At 40.1% G+C, this 10,442-nt stretch overlaps 1 pseudogene; it reads left to right on the top strand.

Annotated features, from left to right (window-relative positions):
* Positions 1 to 9,401: 9,401 nt before the first annotated feature.
* Positions 9,402 to 10,442, top strand: part of LOC118857510 — a 123,073-nt pseudogene continuing 122,032 nt past the window's right edge.

The raw sequence follows: 10,442 nt of genomic DNA, 5'->3' as shown, positions 1-10,442 counted from the left end.
TTAAATGGTTATTGACAAATGTTTTGATCAGGAAAAAATACAGAGAGATTGTGTCCCTGAAATCCTGAAGACTACAGCTCATCCAAAAAGTACTTTAATTCCTGCCATATCATATTGTTGACTCTTATTGAGAATATAATGGGGCATTTAGGTGGTGGAGTGGATAGAGTGCCAGGCCTGGAGTCAGGAAGACCTAAGTTAAATTTGGCCTCATACACTTACTGGCTGTGTGACCCTGGGTTAAGGGGTTAAGTCACTTAACCTCTATTTGCCTTAGTTTCTCATCTGTAAAATGAGTTAAAGAAGGAAATGGCAAACCACTCCAAAAAAACTCCAAGTGGGGTCATGATGATAACTGGACAACATTGAGAATATAATCCAGTAAACAGATTGAGAACATAATCATTAAACCCCCAGATCTTCTACAGACAATCTACTATTTGACCAATTTATCTTCCTGGAAATTTTTAGAATGCATCATCCCTAAAGTTCCAGCTGGAATGTTGGTGAGAGCCCAGCAAATTTACCTTCCTAAGTGCTGAGGTTTTGGTATCTGATAGAAACAGTAGGTGCCCTGGTGAGGGATGGGGGCAGGGTTGGGAGAGAGGGATAAAGGTGCCTGTGTCCTAAGGGGAAAAACGTTAATCTCCATTGCATAGGTTGGATTGCTTCTCAGGAGCCTACACCTTAATAAGCCCAAGTGAATTAATTATACTTCATTTATCAAATTTACACACCAAACTGCTACCTTTGAGATACATCTGTAAATAGCTCAGGTCGCAGAGCTTCTCCTTAAAGATATAAATTTCTTTTCTCAGTTGATAAATCCAGAAGAGTCTCTAAAGATGGTTTTAATAGTAAGTACGGTACATGTATCACAAGATGGAACAGCTATAACTGACTGTGCTATCTCTCGGTGTTCGATGGCCATGGTCTGCACTTCATTCCCAGTACTGAGATATTACCATAGATTATCCATTTGGGCTCAGTAGTAACATTGGAGGACATCACAGCAATGACAATGCCTTGGAAGGCTCCATGTGTTCATCGGGGTAAGTATTTCAATCGTTTGTCATTTCAATTCAAGCTCTAGCTAGATTCATCTATAAACGACATATTAGCCAATGTGTTGCTGCTGCCCCTCCTCCTCCTCCTCTTCTTACTGCTACATCTATTCATTTTTGCCTAAGAATTATCTAGTTTCAGAAATATACTGATCCTCAGTTTCCTCACCTACAAAATGGGGATAATAATAATAGCACCCACCCCACAGGGTTGTCGTGAAGATGACAGGGGAAAATAGATGTTAAATACTTGGCAGACTTTTTAGTGTTATAAAAAATGTGAGTTTTTAATTGACTCAACACAAGATGAACCAAATGATCTCTGAGGTCCCTTCCAACTCTGAGACTATGACTTTGTATAACCTCTACATCAGCATGCATTTGCTGTGTACAGGATTACAAAGGGCCTGAAGAACAGGTTATATAAGGATCAGTAGAAACAATTAATTGGGGATGTTTAGTGTGGAAAAAAAGAAGGTTTGGGGAAAGATTGGAGGGACAAGATGGCTGCCTCTAAGTGTTCCAAGGTCTGTCACTGAGAAAAGAAACTAGACTCATTATTCTTGGCCTGGAGGACAGAACAGGGAGTAGTAGATAGACACGTCAGAGAAGCCAAACCTTCCTGCCAATTGAGGCTAGGAGTAAGTAGAGGGAGGTACCTCCACACATGGTGGTTTCCTCTCACTGTGAGTCTTTAAGCAAAGACTAAATGACCACTTGTTGGATATGCTATTACGGTTTTGACTCAATGGCCTCTGAGGTATCTTCAAACTCTCAGATTCTGCATAGGGACTCAGGGCTGGTAGTTCTTTTAGGTAAAGAGGAATCCACTTACCACCAAGCTGATGTGACTAGAGTTTCCCTTGAACACACCGTATGTTGCAAGGTGTCATGGCCTCAGAGTAAGGAAGGCCTGCCCAGGTTCAAGTCTCACATATGACTGACAGTCAATGTGTGTGTCTGAGCAAGTCACTTAATCTATTAGTGCTCCAGGCAGCTCTGTAAATTACAGAGTAAATGTTAATTTGTATTCATAAAGGGAGTTTCTTCACTAACAATTCTTTATACCAATAAAATCACAGAACAAGTCTTAAAAAATGTGAAAAGTCCCAGTGGTAGGTGCTGAAAATAAAAAGAAAAAGTAACACACAAATCCTGTCCTGGAGAAGCTTATAGCCATAAGGGAACTTACAGAGATAGTTAGGTGGTGCAATGGATAGATTTGAAGTCAGAAAGACCAGAGTTCAAATCCTGCACTTACCAGCTTGCCTGGCTCTTACATTTAATCTGTATTATTAACATTTTTCTCCATCTTGTTCTTGTTCAGTCATTTTTCAATTGTGTCCTACTCTTTATGACCTCATGGATTTTCTTGGCAAAGTTATTGGAGTGGGTTGCCATTTCCTTTTCCAGCTCATTTTACAAATGAGGAAACTGAGGCAAAGAGGGGTTAAGTGACTTGCCCAGGGTCACACAACTAGTAAATGTCTGAGGCCAGATTTGAACTTAGGAAGATGAGTCTTCCTGACTCCACACCCAACACTCCATCCACTGAGCCCTAACAAGAAATTAAGCCCTGATTTGTAGATTGCTGCTTTCTGAAGTGTGAATACTCACCCCAAATATTCTTAAAGTACTATACAAGTGCTATTAGCTAAAAGTGGAGGCTGACATAATTGCTCATATCCATATAGTGGTTTCATGGAGAAATAAACTCTCAGCCATTCATAAGAATGTGAAGTTTCAAATTCTTGTGAATAGTTTCCCATATGTGCACACACTGTGAATGTGTGTCCTTCAATGCTTCGTTGTTGTGGTAGGGGTGATCTGGCACTAGATGGAGATTGACAAGTGTACATGGACTCAATCCTGCATAAATTAATGAGGAAAAACAAAGTCTCCTGATAAAGAAAAGCAGTGACTGTTTCCTTCCTAGTCCAGCAGGTATATAGGTGTGGTATAGTGTGTTAGAGCACTCATTGGCCCAGTAGTCATTAGATGTAGGTCCAAGTCCTGATTTTGATGCTTACTAGCTATGTGGCAAGTCAAAACTTTTCCAGGCTTCTTTTTTTTTCTCATTAATAAAATTTGATAAGATGATCTTGAAGGTCTTCTAGCTCCAAGTTGCTCTGGAATGAAAGTCTAACAAGGTCAGAATTTGAAGATGATTTCATCATCATAGACTTTTAGAGTTAGAAGAAACCAACTAATCCACATCCTTTTGTTTGCCAAAGAGGAATCAATCAACAATCAATCGGTATTTACTAAGTACCTACTGTGTGAAAGAAATGGGGGGAGGGAGAAAGGAAGAGTTTTAAGATGAGAGGTTCTTTGTTATCTATGTAGCAAGCGTTCCAGAGAGCACAATGGAAGGTAGCTTTAGAGTGGGAAGTTGGAGGGGTTAGGTTCAAGAGGATGGGAATAAGGTAGGAGAAAGAAAAGGAATGGGGTTGGAACAATGGCAATCAGGGCTTCATAATCATGTGTCAGCCAGGCCTATAATTCTACCCTGTTATTAAGTTTGCGTTGGAAATTCTGTATCAAGACAAAGACAAAGAAACAAAACAAAACAAAAATCCTTCTCATCTGTGGAATCATAATCATACTAAATCAACTACCACAGTAACCTTGTATCTGGGAATTTCTTTCAACTATTTGCCCATAGTTTTAGTTGGCAGAGCTCTTAAAACAAAACACACACACAAAAAACTACAGTAACAACATCTTAGCAAGAGGCATAGGGGTTGTTAGAACGTTAGGAAGATGGGTTCAAATCTTGTCTTAGGAATTTACTAGCTGTGTGACCTGAGACAAATCATGTGGCCTCTCTGAACCTCATACAGTTCCCTAATACTGTATATACTAAGATATAGAAAGGATGTTGTCTGCCTCACTAAAGAATAAAGGCATAGATCAATGATGAAATAAAATGAAAGTGCAATTTAAAAAATTTAGTCCCCGCAAACAAAAGGGATCAATAAAACATGAAAAAAAAAACCCTGGTTCAAATTTGATTCTTTGCATAATGTTATTGAAATCATAAAGGAAGAGATTTTTCTCATCAATGCTCCAAGGGTTTAGTAGTCACTCCAATTACATTGATTTATTCCCATTTTGTTGTTGCCTTTGAGAAAAGAAACCCCTTAAGGTTAGTCAACAGAACACTCTCTGCTTTGCAATGCAAATTATTCTTGTCTTTCTTAAGACCTTTAGGCTGTTGACTCCCCACAGTTTACATTTACTTTTAAAATTATTTCTGTACTAACTTTACTTCTGAAATTCAACAGAATTTGAAATGCCTTAAATTCCTCAAAGCCCCAAGATCTGGAATTTTAAATGAAAAGTGAACAAGAGGTGTAGCTTTCTATGGCTAACCATGTGTTTCATCCAGCAACTCATTCAACAAAGCATCAACTAAACATTTATGATCTCAAACCAATTGGAAAAACATGGGTTTAAATTCAAGTGAACAATGTTGTTGGTTACCTTTAAGTGTTTAGGGTTTTGATTTTTTTAAAGTAAACTGAAACAAATCTTCCAAGAAAAAAAATCTTATTAAATTGAATTTCATCCAGATGGGCTTTTTTCCTTGGTGGGTACAACTCAAGAAGACTCATCTTTTATTTTTTTCCATTTTTCCTTACCTGATTGCAGAAGAAAATGAACATTCCTCCAAAACAGAGTATGAGAGTAAGTATAGTTCTATAGGTACAATGGATTCTAAGTTTCTAGTTGGGGGTTCGTTTTTTTCTTTTTTTCTTTTTTTAAGAAAAAGTCCTGAGAGCCAGTATGGACTTGGCACCAGAAATGAGTCCTGGCTTTGCTACTTCCTGCCTAGTGGTCCTGGGCAAGTCACTTCATTTTTGCTTCTCATTTTTTGACTTGAAGTATATAAGTTATGAACATATCAGACTTTTCCCAGAAATGCTTATATAGAGGTGAACTAAATTCTTTACCAAGAGAAACTGTCTTCAAGGATTTGCAAGACCATCACTTGCAAAAATGATTAAAATTATTTTGTGTGGCCCCAGAAGGCAGAACTATGAATTATGAAAAAGGGATAGAATTTGCAAACAGGCAAATTTAGGCTTGATGTAAGGAAAAACTTACCGACAATTAGATATATCCAGAAGTGAAATGTCCTTTCTCCAGAGGGTAGTTGGTTTCTTCTCACAGAGGCTCGATGAGAACATTTAAGATGGAGGATCACATATTTAAAGCTAGAAGAGATCCCAGAGGAGGATCTCAGAAGAGATCCAACCCAACCTCCTCTCCTCCATTTTATAGATAAGTAAGTCTAGAGAATTCAAGTGACTCTTCTATGTTTAAAGGGTCAGAGGTGAGATTTAAACTCAGGTCTTTTGACTCCAGACCCTGGGGGGTCTTTCAACTACAGTGGAAAATGCGGGTATTCTTTTTGTGTGTGCATCAAACTGCTGGCTACTGTGATCCCTGCCAATTCTATGGTTCTGTAAGAGACCTAGAAAATGCATAATTAGTTGGCATGTGTGTAAAGTGCTTTGTAAATAATAAACCATTATAAAAATGTCAGCTATTACTTTAATTATTGCTTTTATTGTTGGTGTTGTTTGTCCTTTGTTCTCGAAGAGGACTATGACATTAGGAAGGTGATGTCATGACTTGCGAGAGAACTGGATTTAAGTGAGGGAGGGCTGTGCAAAGTCACCAGCCTCATTCTCTCCTCCAGAGCCATCTGGGTCCGGTGGCAAGATGTATAGATGAGGACAATTGAAGATGGCCCCCTGTTATTAATTATATAGCACTCTTACAACAACCTTGTAAGTTAGACAGCTGCCTTTGTCTTGATCCCTTGTGTTAGTAAGGTTACACCCATTTTGCAGATGACGGATAGCTTTGCCCATATTACCACAGCTAGTATAAGGCAGAACCAGGATTTGAATGGAGTTATCTTCAACTAGTGCCTAGGAAACTACCATGCCCCGCCCCGCCTTTAAACAATGACTATGTTATGCCAAGAGCAAGTGAGACACTCCACAGAGTATAAGTTTTAAATGGAGAATTTATTAGCCAGCATCCATTCGGGGTTCAACCCAGATCAGAATGGCCCTGGGTTGGGGTGAAGACGTAGTATTTATAGAAAATACAGGGTACAGTGGTTAATTATCTCTTGAAATTTACGGGCCAGGTCACAGGCTGGTCCAGGGGAACAGGAACAAAGGTCCGGACAGATCAAAGATTCTGACAGGTTATCGTTAAGTGGGATAATTTTATCTATTGACATTCCTTGGAGGAGTCACGGAGCCCCAATAGGTCTGAGTCCATTCTTTAATATGCAAACTGGGGTTTTAGTTAGGGGCTGGGGGCAGGGTTCTCCTTGATTTCTCCAGTACCACAACTACAATAAAATTGGTACTGCAGCTTTACCTTAATGTCCACAAAATCACATATGCTTCAGTGACCTGAAAATATTCATCCAAACTTATGGAGGTATAATAATAATAAGTGATAGAAAAATGGATCGGTCAATTAAGCCAGACACATTTTGTTGTTTTCAGTTGTGTTCAACTCTTTGTGTCCCCATTTTGGGTTTTCTTAGCAAAGATACTAGATTGGTTTGCCATTTCCTTCTCCACTTATTTTATAGATGAGAAAACTGAGGCAAACATGGTTAAGTGACTTACCCAGGATCACACAGTTAGTAAGCATCTGAGGCCAGATTTTAACTTAGGTCTTCCTGATTCTAGGCCCAGTATCCTATCCACTGCACCACCTAGCTGCCCCTATTGTGGGTGTGGTGAGGCGGTAGTGTTTATTTCCTATTTGTGCACGTCCCTGTGTATACGAAGAAATGGGCCTAGAATACATTCTCTGGGTAGTAATTCAGGCTCAGACTGCAAGGAAGAAAATAACACAATTCAAACAATGAAGTTTTTGTTAAGTCCCTAGTCCCTAGCTTGTAGCTTCCCTTAGCGAGGGATTTTATTCAATAATCAATAGACAATAGACATTATTAAATACCAACTGTGTGCCAGGCAGGCACTGTGCAAAGTGCTGGACATACAAATAAGAAAAAGAAAGCCAATCTCTGTCCTTGAAGAATTTACATTCCAAAGAGGGAAGATAATACATAAAAGAAAAGTGAAAAGAGGTGGAGGTGTGCATGTGGGGGGGGGGTGCCAGAGGGTACCTGGCATGGGGGAGCCATGTCCATGTAATAGAACCCAAGCAGAGCAGCTGATGGGAAATGAAGGTTAATTGGATAATTCTGAGCCCTATGTGAAGGGAGACTTTGGGAGGAGTTGGTTGCTCCACCCTCCAGCTCTCCAATCAGAAGGGAGGGACATCAGAGGATGCTGGGAAGATGTTGAGTTTCAAAATTTGAATCAGTTACCAGGATGATGAGATTTCAGAGCTTCTCCCGGGTGGGGAAGGCATGTTGTTCCTGGATTCAAATCCAAGTAGAGAAGCTAATGGAAAGAATCTATTGATTTCAATCCAATTTAGCAAGTTTAAAAACATGGAGTTGTTGGGCACAGAATAAATGTAGGCAGGCTTCTTAAGGGCCGGGAATACAAAAAACACAAGAGGAAATAGTCCTTATCATGGAAGAGCTTGCAGTTTCCAGTGTTTCTGCTGAGCTCTATTTACTGTATCTTACTGTCTATACTTTAAAACTCTAAATAAGAGTAATGCTAGCACTTTAAAGTTTGTAAAGCCCTTCACAAAGAACTAGATCATTCTAGAGTAGGAAAAAATATTTTCTGCGGTAGGCAGGAAGTCCCTAAGACAATTTGCTTCATTGTTGTAATATACTGCATGGAGAAAGCCCATTAATTAGGTATCTGTTCCAGGTTATTTAATTCACCAAACATTAATTATGACTTTGAATATTATTCCCTTACTTTATGAAATTAGACATGAACACTGAGGCACATTTTTTAAAAAGACAGATTTTAAAAACACATCAAATCAGCTGCAGTAATCCAGCTGGAGTGGTGTGGACTGTGATGGTCACCTTCTCAATGGGGTAAGAGGTGAGGAGTGGGATAGGAGTGTAAAGAACAGCAGTGGGAATGGTTAATGGTCCGAAGAACCAACTTAGAGGGTCAAGTTTACAAGTAAAAATCATAGCCGGCAAAGAGACACCTGACAATTACTTCCAAATGTAAGATGCATTGCCCAAACAAGGTTATCTAGACATAATTAGATCAAATCGGAAATAATTAGGTTAAATTTTCTCACAGGAAGATGTGTTGGATACTGGAGTCTCTTCTGAAAAGCAGATGAACGAATGGCTTCTTGAGGGGTTTCAAAACAGATTAAGCAAAGACTTAGAAATCACAGCTTACAGAAGCATCCGTAAGTTAGAATGACTGGCGTAAGAGGAATCGGATATGTTAAGGTTTATGAGTGTATTAATTATCCCTCCCAGGAAGTAGATAATGTTTGGTGGAAGATAAGCATTAATCTATGAACAGTTTACCTTGATGAGGTAGCATTCCTAGGAAACTAATTCAAAGGTGATTGATTGTTCTAAAATGACTTCTAGCTTATAAATTCTGAGAAATGATCCCATTAAGGAAAATGAAATTGATCAAAGGGCTAAATTACAAAAATTTCTTGAGAAACTGGTTGATAAACAACATTAACGACACCAGAAGAGCCTGAGAATATTGGGAAAGAATGGAGTGTGTGTGTCTGTGAAGGGTTATTACTAGGGCAGGGTGACCTGGCTATGTCCCAAAGTGCCAGTTTTAAAGGGTGCTGACAGCACAATCTGCAGCAGTTTAGAAACAGCAGGACTTAGTAGCTACTTAGCAAGAACAATGATTTAAAATAGGAAGTTATCAAATGGTAGGCTGGAATGAGTTGCTTTTCCACTCTGACCTCCTTCCTTTCCCCACAGTGTCCCAGAGCCTTGGTTTCCCTCAAGGAAGGAAGACATCCCATCCATCCTTAGTGGAGAGCCCTGTGCTACTTGTCCCATGGGCATTTTTGATTTTTGCTCCAGATGCAAAAATTCCCAGGTATGGTTCTGTGTATGAGAAAGGAATGGGAGGGTTGAAGTCATTTTCATGTAAAGGTCAGTAACCTTTCCAAAATGATGAGACAAGTCTTCACTTGTCTTCAAAGAACTGGGTGGAGTGCTGGTGGTCACTCAAATCCACAGGGAGATTCCCCAGCTGAACTGGTCAAGTTAGTCCACAAAGTTTAGAAAGTCCTGGCAAACTGCCTTGGTAACTCCAGATGTGTGTAACAGAATACTGCTGAGCATGCTGCCTGTCACTGCTCCTGCTTAATTATATTCTCTCCTTATGTTTTTAATACAACTTTCCCTCTCATCTTTCTTCAGATATGAGCTGGAAAAATCAAACAATTACTGAATCCATCTTCCTGGGGTTTTCCAACCACCCAGAACTGCAGGGATTATTCTTCCTGATATTTTTAGTTGTGTACCTGGTAACTCTTCTGGGGAACCTTCTCATACTAACAGCAATCAGAATCAACCCTGTTCTTCATACTCCTATGTATTATTTCCTCAGCAACTTGTCCTTCCTGGACATCTGCTACACCTCCACCACTGTCCCCATCATGCTGATGAACTTCTTCCGAGAGAAGAAGACCATTACTTATGAAGGCTGCTTGTTCCAGCTCTTCTTCCTTGTTACTTGTGCTGGTACTGAAGGTGTCCTGTTGGCTGCTATGGCTTATGACAGATTTATAGCCATTTGCCATCCATTACGTTACCCAGTTCTCATGAGCAAGAGGGTCTGTGCCTACTTAGCAGCTGGGTCCTGGTTGTGTGGATTAGTGAATTCTCTGATACATACAGGGCTTACAGCCACTCTCACTTTGTATGGTCCTAACCAGATCAGCCATTTTCTCTGTGATATCCCCCTACTCCTGAAGCTCTCCTGCTCAGACACTTCAGTCAATGAGGTGGCACTCTATCCAGTGCCACCATTGGTCTGAGCCCCTGCCTCTTCACTGCAGTGTCCTATATGCTCATTATCTCTGCCATCTTGAAAATCCAGTCTGCTCAAGGGCGGAAAAAAGCCTTCTCTACCTGTGCCTCTCACCTCACTGTGGTGCTCATCTTCTTTGGAACTGCCATCTTCAACTATGACCAGCCCAGCTCAGGCTACTCCCTAGATGTGGATATCCTGGTGTCTGTCCTCTTCTGTATTGTCACCCCCATGTTAAATCCCATCATCTACTGCCTGAGAAACAAGCAAGTCAAGGGGACTATAAGGAAACTGGCTGGAGAATATAGGTCATCAAGATTGCACAGAACAAAATTACCAACCTAGAACTGCCACTAATTTCACTTTGATAGTGACTAGGAAGTAGTCCAGACCAACTTCTGTCAGTCTCAGTTTCCTCACCTGTACGGGG

The sequence above is a fragment of the Trichosurus vulpecula genome, chromosome 7 (assembly GCF_011100635.1).
Source record: "Trichosurus vulpecula isolate mTriVul1 chromosome 7, mTriVul1.pri, whole genome shotgun sequence".
Classification (NCBI taxonomy): domain Eukaryota; kingdom Metazoa; phylum Chordata; class Mammalia; order Diprotodontia; family Phalangeridae; genus Trichosurus; species Trichosurus vulpecula.
The sequence above is the reverse complement of the archived record's forward strand: the minus strand, read 5'-3'. Positions and strand labels throughout refer to the sequence as shown.